The 8,536-nt window shown below is 44.1% G+C and overlaps 1 non-coding gene across 1 annotated transcript; it reads left to right on the top strand.

The window, feature by feature from the left end:
- Window positions 1-374: 374 nt before the first annotated feature.
- On the top strand, window positions 375-493 carry LOC133501532 (5S ribosomal RNA). Its single transcript, XR_009795217.1, has one exon. It is a non-coding gene; the product is annotated as a 5S ribosomal RNA (ribosomal RNA).
- Window positions 494-8,536: the final 8,043 nt, after the last annotated feature.

Raw genomic sequence — 8,536 nt, 5'->3', positions numbered from 1 at the left:
ATTTCCCGGGTCGGGTCGCGGGGGAAGTATCTTCATCAGGGATACCCAGACTTCCCTTTCCCCAGCCACTTCTTCCGGAGGGATCCTGAGGTGTTCCCAAGCCAGCCGAGAGACATAGTCTCTCCGGCGTGTCCTGGGTCGTCCTGGGGGTCTCTTTCCAGTGGGACGTGCCCCGATCCCCTCACCAGGGAGTCGTCTGGGAGGCATCCGAATCCGATGCCCCAGCCACCTCATCTGGCTCCTCTCAATGCGGAGGATCAGCGACTCGACACTGAGCCCCTCCTGGATGACGGAGCTTCTCACCCTATCTCGAAGGGAGAGCCCGGACACCCTGCGGAAGAAACTCGTTTCGGACGCTTGTATCCGGGATCTTGGCTTACGGCCATACTACCCTGAGAACGTCCGATCTCGTCTGATCTCGGAAGCTAAGCAGGGTCGGGCCTGGTTAGTATTTGGATGGGAGACCCCTTGGGAATACCAGACGCTGTAAGCTTCTCTCCCCGGCTAAATGCAGAGTGGTTGCGTCAGGAAGGGCATCCGGCGTAAAAACTGTGCCAAACCAACCAGATGTGTTCATCTAAGGTGACACGCTGTGGCGACCCCTAACGGGACAAGCCGAAAGGAAAAGAAGAAGAAGAAGAAGTATCCGGGATCTTGTTCTTTCTGTCACGACACACAGCTCATGCCCATAGGTGACGGTAGGAATGTAGATCAACTGGTAAATTGAGAGCTTTGCCTTTCGACTTCGCTCCCTCTTTACCGCAACGGACCGATGCAAAGTCCGCATCACTGCAGACGCTTTACCTATTTCGTGACCACAAATTAGTATACAGCATGTACATTTACTTATTTTGTGGCCGGATATCACGATTTTGTGGGAACTTTTTTACCTCCATATATCCTGGCCACAAATCAGTATTTCGAGCGAACGTTGAACTCATTTCAAGAAATAAGAATAAAGAAAACCTGAGAACTTTCAGTGGCCCGGTGCTTCGTCAATGCTGGACTGTTGTATACAAGTCATCAAAAGTCCTTTTTCCGTGATATTTAAAAAATGTCCCCCTGTCTCTTATCTACTTCCCAGACTCCCAAGAGGTCTTCTCCTCGACCAAGTGACTGTACAACGCCGGTTCCAGGAGGGTTTGGGCTGCTGCTGCTGCTGCTGCTGCTGCTGCTGCCGTGTTCGACACAACTACTGGCAAGAGCATCTCTTTTGTTTAACACAACCACACACACACATACGTAGAGGAATCCTGGCGCCGCTCGATGGTCCCCGTGGGACGCCGGAGCGGGCCCCAAGCCATCGGAGAAGGTGGTTGGTTTTGCTCAAGTGTGTTTTTCTGTTTGTGTTTGTGTGTGTGTGTGTGTGTGTGTACAGTTTATTTGCCAAGTGCACGCGCACCCACACAAATACACACCTACACAACAAAAATACATGCACACACGGACCTCGCATGTGCGTATAAAGCCATACAGTAAGATAACAGGAAGTATGCCACAGCTTTAATTGTATCAAATACATAAATGTCATTCATGCGTTTGATCACATGATCACGGAATTAGTTATTAGGAGTTGAAAGGAATGCTAAATATAAAATATAAATTACCTATAATTTAGATCTGTGCAACTAATTTATTCAATCATTAATTTTCCGTAGCGCTTATCCTCACTAGGGTCCCGGAGGTGTGCAGCTGCACTCTCAAATTGATAAAGAAGACGTTATGCGCTTAAATTATATAGTAAGTACAATTATTGGTGGACTACTAATTGTTAAAAATTAAAGGACGGATTTAAATATGATATACATCCTAAAATGTAAAAGTTTTAAAAAAAGTTTTTGAAAAGTGACTACAAACATATATTTTTTTTCAATGTAATTTATTGCTTTCGAATATTATTTTTTTTGCCTGTAAATCCAATCTGGAAACGCAAAATAAATATCCACGACAGTGGTTCATAATTATTATTTTTAAAACCAATGCATGAACAGAGAAACTTTACAATACTCACAGTTATGTATTGTTTTTCACCTGCGAGAAGGTGATTTTATTGCATTTTACCGAGTCACTGAGAGGAGCGATAACTGTTCATCTTTTGTGTCTGTGTTACACTGCCGCCCGGTGGCCAAGGCGGGCACACCAGAAGGAGTAGCACAATGAATTGAAGCATTAAATCATGTTGCACAAACTATTTTATTTTTTACATTCCTCATAATCGTGTACATTGTCTTACACACATTACCCAAATTTTGGTTGGTTCTTGGGGGGAATGCCAGAACGAATTAATGGCATGTCCCTTCCTTTCAATAGGAAAAGATGACTTGAGATACTAGCGTTCTGAATTTTAAGCGTGGTCACGAAAACAAACACTCTTATCTCAAGATGCTGTATTTGTGTGTTTTACCACTACGGTTGGTATCGTTTCATCATATCGTTGACACTTGTGTACTTAAAAAAAAAAAAAAAAGAAATTAACTGCCATAATCTCCATAAATCGTGTTGCCTCACTTAATCAGTTTATGGGATCCACTGGTTTGACAAACAAGAATCCCGTCTATGGCTTCTTTTCTACATTTCTCAAGTCTCGTGTCTCCTGTGTCGAGCAATGTGTGCTCATTTCCATAAAAGAGAGCCAGCCGTCTCCTTCCCATAATGCTTTGCTAATGCCGTTTACCCTCCTCCTCTTCTTCCTCCTCCTCCTCCTCCTCCCTCCCAGCGTACTTTTTGATCTTTCGACGCCGCGAAAGGTCACAGCGCTTAATGGTGGCTTCACAATCAAGTGCGGCGCTTGTTGATTAGGACTGAAGAAAACTTTGTGGAATGTCAACTTATTTATTCTTTGTGAGTGGGCCACATTGTGCCACTAGCTAGCTTCTAGCGTGCCCGCGGAAGGAAATTGAACAAAGCGTCGCACTCAAACGTGAGCGCAGAGGTGCGCAGGTGTTTCTTAATCGTATTCATATCTTCTTTGCCGTGCCGCGTGGGCGCGCCGCGAACCGCACAAATAAACGATTGTGAAGATAATTTGAGTGCCCGTAAAAAGTTTATTCGCAATGCTGCCGCATTGGTCGACCATAATTACTATTAAACTGTTTAACCCCTCAAAAGCGATCAACAGCTGCTGCCATTGACGACGATGTACACAAAATGGCCACCGATTGTTGGGAGGTGATTTGTTTTCATTCCATGCTTTAATGTTACAATCAGAATTTTGTTTCACCAAGTTTGAGGAAAAAGAAGCAAGACGCTAACTGCTGCCTGTTCAAACCAAAGAAAAATCCGACAATACAAAAAGTGTTACTATTGTGACGTTGTTGCCATCGTGGCACTCTTGGTTACGTTGTGCAGTTGGTAAAGTTGGCGCTGATGTGGACAAGTTGTACTGCTAATATCATGATATTTCCGTTATCATAACACTGCTGTTATGGTGTTGCTGCCCGTGTCATTACAATGTCAGAATTGTGACACAGTCGGTATTGTGATACTGTTATCGCATACCAGTTGGTTTCGTGATATGGTTGTAATTTTGTCCATGTTGGTATGGCGATAGTGGTGATATTCTGACACTTGGTGTCACGGTAGTATTTAATCGGTGATACTGTCACAGGGATGAGAATTTTCCGCGGATTCGCGGAAGTCCGAGTTTTTTCAGCTGAAAATGTCATTGTTGTGAAACATGTAGATCCGTTGAGGAAATTTGACGGGGGGAGGTGGGTACGGCTTGACGCGGGGCGAGGCTGTGATCAAGACGGGCCGCAAGCATCTATCGGCAATGCTGGTCATGAAATTAGTCACAGCTGTGATAGCGGAAAACGGCATTGCTATCTTTTTGCGTTAAATTTGGTGTTTATCATGACAACGTTCCGATTTCCAGCAGCATTTTGGCATTATTTCATCGGTTATTTTCACTCTGGTGTTAACATTTCATAGAGGAGCATTCCGTTTACTACGGCATAATTACAACTTTTAGACATACGTGCGCATATGTTATCGAACGGTCTGCACGTTTGCCGGTACGGCGAAAGTCTTGGAGCGTAATGATGAAGAACATGCCAAGGGAATTGATGAAAACTGTGAAAAAAACTGTTTCAGATGGGCATGGCTTGAAAAAACGTGTAACCGTGCAGATAGGAACGAAAACGGGATCAACGTCTCTAACCGAACACATACAAAAATTACTTGTGTACTTATTTCTGAAGTATAACTTGTAAGTGCAGGAGTGTAATTGGTAAACCTGACAAGGAGCCTATTTGAGATAAATTTCACTGTCTACATTTTAATGTCTGAAGTTTGACAAAATGATTTTGGTTGTTTGGACTCATATTTTAAGTTTTTAAAATATGATGATTGCCCTGTGTTTACGCTGTTAGAAGTAACCAGAGGTCACCATTTAACAGCAAAAAAAAAAAAAATGGAAATTTTCGTTCGAAACCCGGTTTGTTCGAAAACGGGGACATCCAAGAACCAAGGCTTTACTGTACTGTTTGTATTGTGATGATGACGACGTCGGTATGTCCGTAATCGTTGGTATCGTAACGCTGTTGGTATGGTCATACTGCGGGCATTGCACAGTGTTGACACTGTTGTTATTGTGATAATATTAATATGGTGACACTGTGGCGATAATAACTTTCATGGTTTTGATGTATTTGGTATTGTGAGAGAGTTGATATTGTTGCTTCTGACATGGTATTGGGATACTGTTGGTACTCTACCGTTACTATCGTAATACTGGTTTTGCGACCACGCTGTTACTATTTTGGCACTGGTTAGTATTGTGCTATTTCTGCTTTTGTGATGTAGTTGGTATCATGATAGCGTTGATGTCGTTGGTGTGTATAGTAGGGTATTGTCGTACTGAGGATATCATTGTTGCTGACACGAAATCATAATACGATACTGTATGTTGGTATTGTGATACTCTTATTAGTGTCTTTGGGACTGATGTCATGGTGATTTGTGTACGGCCACAAGTGTCAGTTCATTGCAAAGCAAGGAGCTGCCTCGGTGTGAAGATTCCGCAACGCCATAGGGCCTGTCCCTTAACGTGTTGGGTGGGGGGCTATGGAATCAGCGCACACACACACACATATATTGTCGCCCCCTCCTTGTGATCACTCTGGGGCGCTCTGCCGCGGATCAGAAAGAAGGTGGCGCTCTGGTGCGCTGTAATGACTTTCCAGAGAAACAATAAGAAATAAATACCTTGGAGCGCCTCTATTAGTCAACACTTAAGCCCCCACTTAGTACACTCTTCTGCGCCCCCCTCCCACCACTTCCCCTCGGTACCCCCCTTCTCAACTCTCCTTCCTTACTCTGTTAATGAGCCTCTCGTCGGCGGATCATCTCCGTGATGGAGTTTGGAGATGGAGCCCCTCCACGCACACAGTTGGAGTGTTTGAGCTGCTTGCTCAACTCTTGAAAACGCGATTATTTTTTCTGTCAAAAATTCAAATCAAAAAGTATATAATCAATAAATACTGTTTCCAAAGCTTACCACAGGAAGCTATTATTATACTTGTTACAGAGTGTAAAAAAAAAGCAACAAAAAAATGTACATAGAGGATTGAAATAAATGAAATTAAATTGTTGATCAGGAAGGTAGTTTGTTGGTTGGGTTTCTCAGTTAGGGGTTGAGTTAATTTGTTGTTGAGTTAGTTAGAGAGTTCGTTACTTAATCAGTTGGGATTGTTTGCTTGTTGGATGTCTTGTGTTTAGATAAGAGTACAGTATTTTAGCCCTAGTAGGTTAGGGTTAGGGTTGGATAACTTCCACGTTTTGTGACATATCAACGGCAACTATCAAACAGGAAACCTTGACGTCAACCAATAGAATAGCGTACTGTGACCATCGCGTGGCCTCCCGTTCTTGCCGTTGCCAACGGTGATTCATGCGCACCAACTCATATTTACCGCAGCCTTTAGAACGTGATTCAACAGAACACCGGTGTGACAGTCTTAGCGCTCCCCCCGTGCTGAAAAGTCTCCTTGCGATTAATGCGCATGCGTTACTAACAGGGGAACTCTGGGTACGTAGGAGACGCTGACTGGGAAATCTCCCGGTCTCATAGTTCCCCTTCTTCTAAATTGAGGGAGCTAACATACGTTATATCCTCGCCCTAACCTAACCATAAAGCAAAAGTTGATAAACAGATATACACATATATGTATGTCCGCTGTGTTCGTCTTTCTGAGACGTCCGTAGGCAACATGAACACTCGGCGGCAAGTTGTCGAATGGCACATATTGAAGCATGGATGGGGATGTTTCGGAATGGCCCAAAGTTTACAAAATATACGCGCATTAATATACACGCATGCATATTAATCACAAAGAGATTTTGTAGCACCGGGAGCGCTCAGACCGTCACACCAGCTTGGCTACGTAGAGCCGTTAGTGCTAGCATCATCTTGCTCTATTGCACAGGTGTCAAACTCAAGCCCCGGGGGCCAGATCCGGTCCGCCACATGATTTTATGTGCCCTGTGAACGCAAATCATGCATCAACATTCATGCATGTTGTTAAAATCTGTACCAGAGGTTGCCATGACATAAATGATAACATTGAGATACTGCAAGCCTTTATCTGTTACCAAACATCAACAATAGTTGGAAAAACCAATTACCCTTGGTTTCAGATTCCAAAAGTAGCGTCGTTCATAAATTGTGTAAATGTGATGAGGTGATTAATGATTTTTATGGTTTCACGATGATAACGGCCCTCTCGGGGAAAATGCGGCCCCCGACAAAAATGAGTTTGACACCCCTGCCTTATCGTATTAAAAGTATGCGAACATACCTCGAGCATTGCTTGAATGAAAGTCCTCTCCTGAGCACCGTTTGATGACCTCCACAAGTTTTTCTTCATCTTGTCTACCACACACACACACACACACACACACACACATATATATATACGCAATATTTTGGGGCATCCCATTGTTGTTCTTCCGGTTTCCGGTCGTGATAACCAGTTACACGTTTTCTGGTTCCACCTCTCCGACAGTGTTTGCTTTGACAAGACAAAGCCCAGTGATTGTAAAAGATGGGATTGAGTGGTATCGGAATTGGTATCAGATTGTCTGTCCAAGCAAGATTTGATGGCAACAGTCTAGCAGTTGTGTAAAACATTTTTTTTTTCCCCTTGTAGTCCGACCCAGGCATTATATGCAATGTCTCAAATGTAAATGATGATGAAGAATTGTCAAATGTTTCCAGGGCCCTCCTTTACCCACCCTGCTATTTATCCTCATATTCCGGTGTCGCCGCCCCATCCCGTCCTACGGCGTTCCTCTCGGGGCTCTCGCCGAAGCAGCTTGCGCACCGCGCTGCCAAAAGAATTTATTAGAGCAAATGGCGCCGTAAGCCCCGTGGAAGGCGCACCTTATGTGGAGATTTAGAAGATATTAGCAGTGCGGTGCAGGCGGGAGCACAGGTGCACACGCTAATAGCCATTGTCTTTATTGTGTGTGTGTGTGTGTGTGTGTGTCCTTACATGTGGGACCCAGTCTGTGCGCAAATATGTGGTTTCTCGTGGGCCACAGAGAAAGTTGAGTCTTATGCACATGAAAAAAAAATGAAACATGAAACTGAACTGATCGGCCAATGGTTAAAAAATCGATGGGGAAAACAAACAGCGGCCAATTACAGAGGACCGTAATCCAGGAAGTAACATGTTCTTACAAAAATGAACCCAAAATAAATTGTATTTACCGTTTTCACACAAGAAAATGCGTGAGGTGTTGTTTTGAGCTCCGTTAGTGGATTGGTAAATTAATGTGTTAGTTGGTCAGTGGGTCATTTTGTCGACCAGTTAATTTTTTTTTAGGTTAATTGTAATATTTTACTGTAGTTTGTAGTTATAAAGTAAAAGTAATAGTAAAAAAAAAACTTGGTGGAACTGAATTAGGCTAAAACTGTTCATATTTTGCCTGGTCAACATTATTTTCCAGCACAAAAAGCTTAACTTCTGCTGTTTTAGCCAAAATCCATCCATTTTCTGAGCCGCTGATCCTCACGAGGGTGGTGGGAGTGCTGGAGCCAACCCAGCTGTCATCGGCGAGGAGGGCGGGGTACACCCTGAACTGGTTGCCGGCCAATCCCACGGCACATGGAGACAGACAACAGTCACACTCAAAATCACACCTAGGGGCAATTTTGAGTCTCAAATTAATGCGAGAAAACCCACGCAGGCGCAGGAGAACATGCAAACTCCGCACAGGCTGGGATTTGAACCCCGGTCCTCAGATCTGTGAGGCCAACACTCTCCAGCTGCGCCGCCGCGACGCCTTTTTGCCCAACAGTGGACATAAATGAAACCTTTAATCCATAATTATTGTCATATTTACGCACTTAAACATCTTTGCGCGGCGTTAGCTCGCGGTCCGACCGAGCTCAACCAAAATCGACTCAACCCGAGCGGCAGGAGCTGCTTTGGCGCTTAAAAGGCGCATTAAGCAAGCGAGCACCTTCCCCGCATTATGCGCCGCAATTATTCCATGAGTAACACCTGCACAACAAATTTGCCATTCAAATTTG

This window comes from Syngnathoides biaculeatus, chromosome 5 (assembly GCF_019802595.1).
Source record: "Syngnathoides biaculeatus isolate LvHL_M chromosome 5, ASM1980259v1, whole genome shotgun sequence".
Lineage (NCBI taxonomy): Eukaryota > Metazoa > Chordata > Actinopteri > Syngnathiformes > Syngnathidae > Syngnathoides > Syngnathoides biaculeatus.
This window is presented reverse-complemented; position numbering and strand designations above follow the sequence as displayed.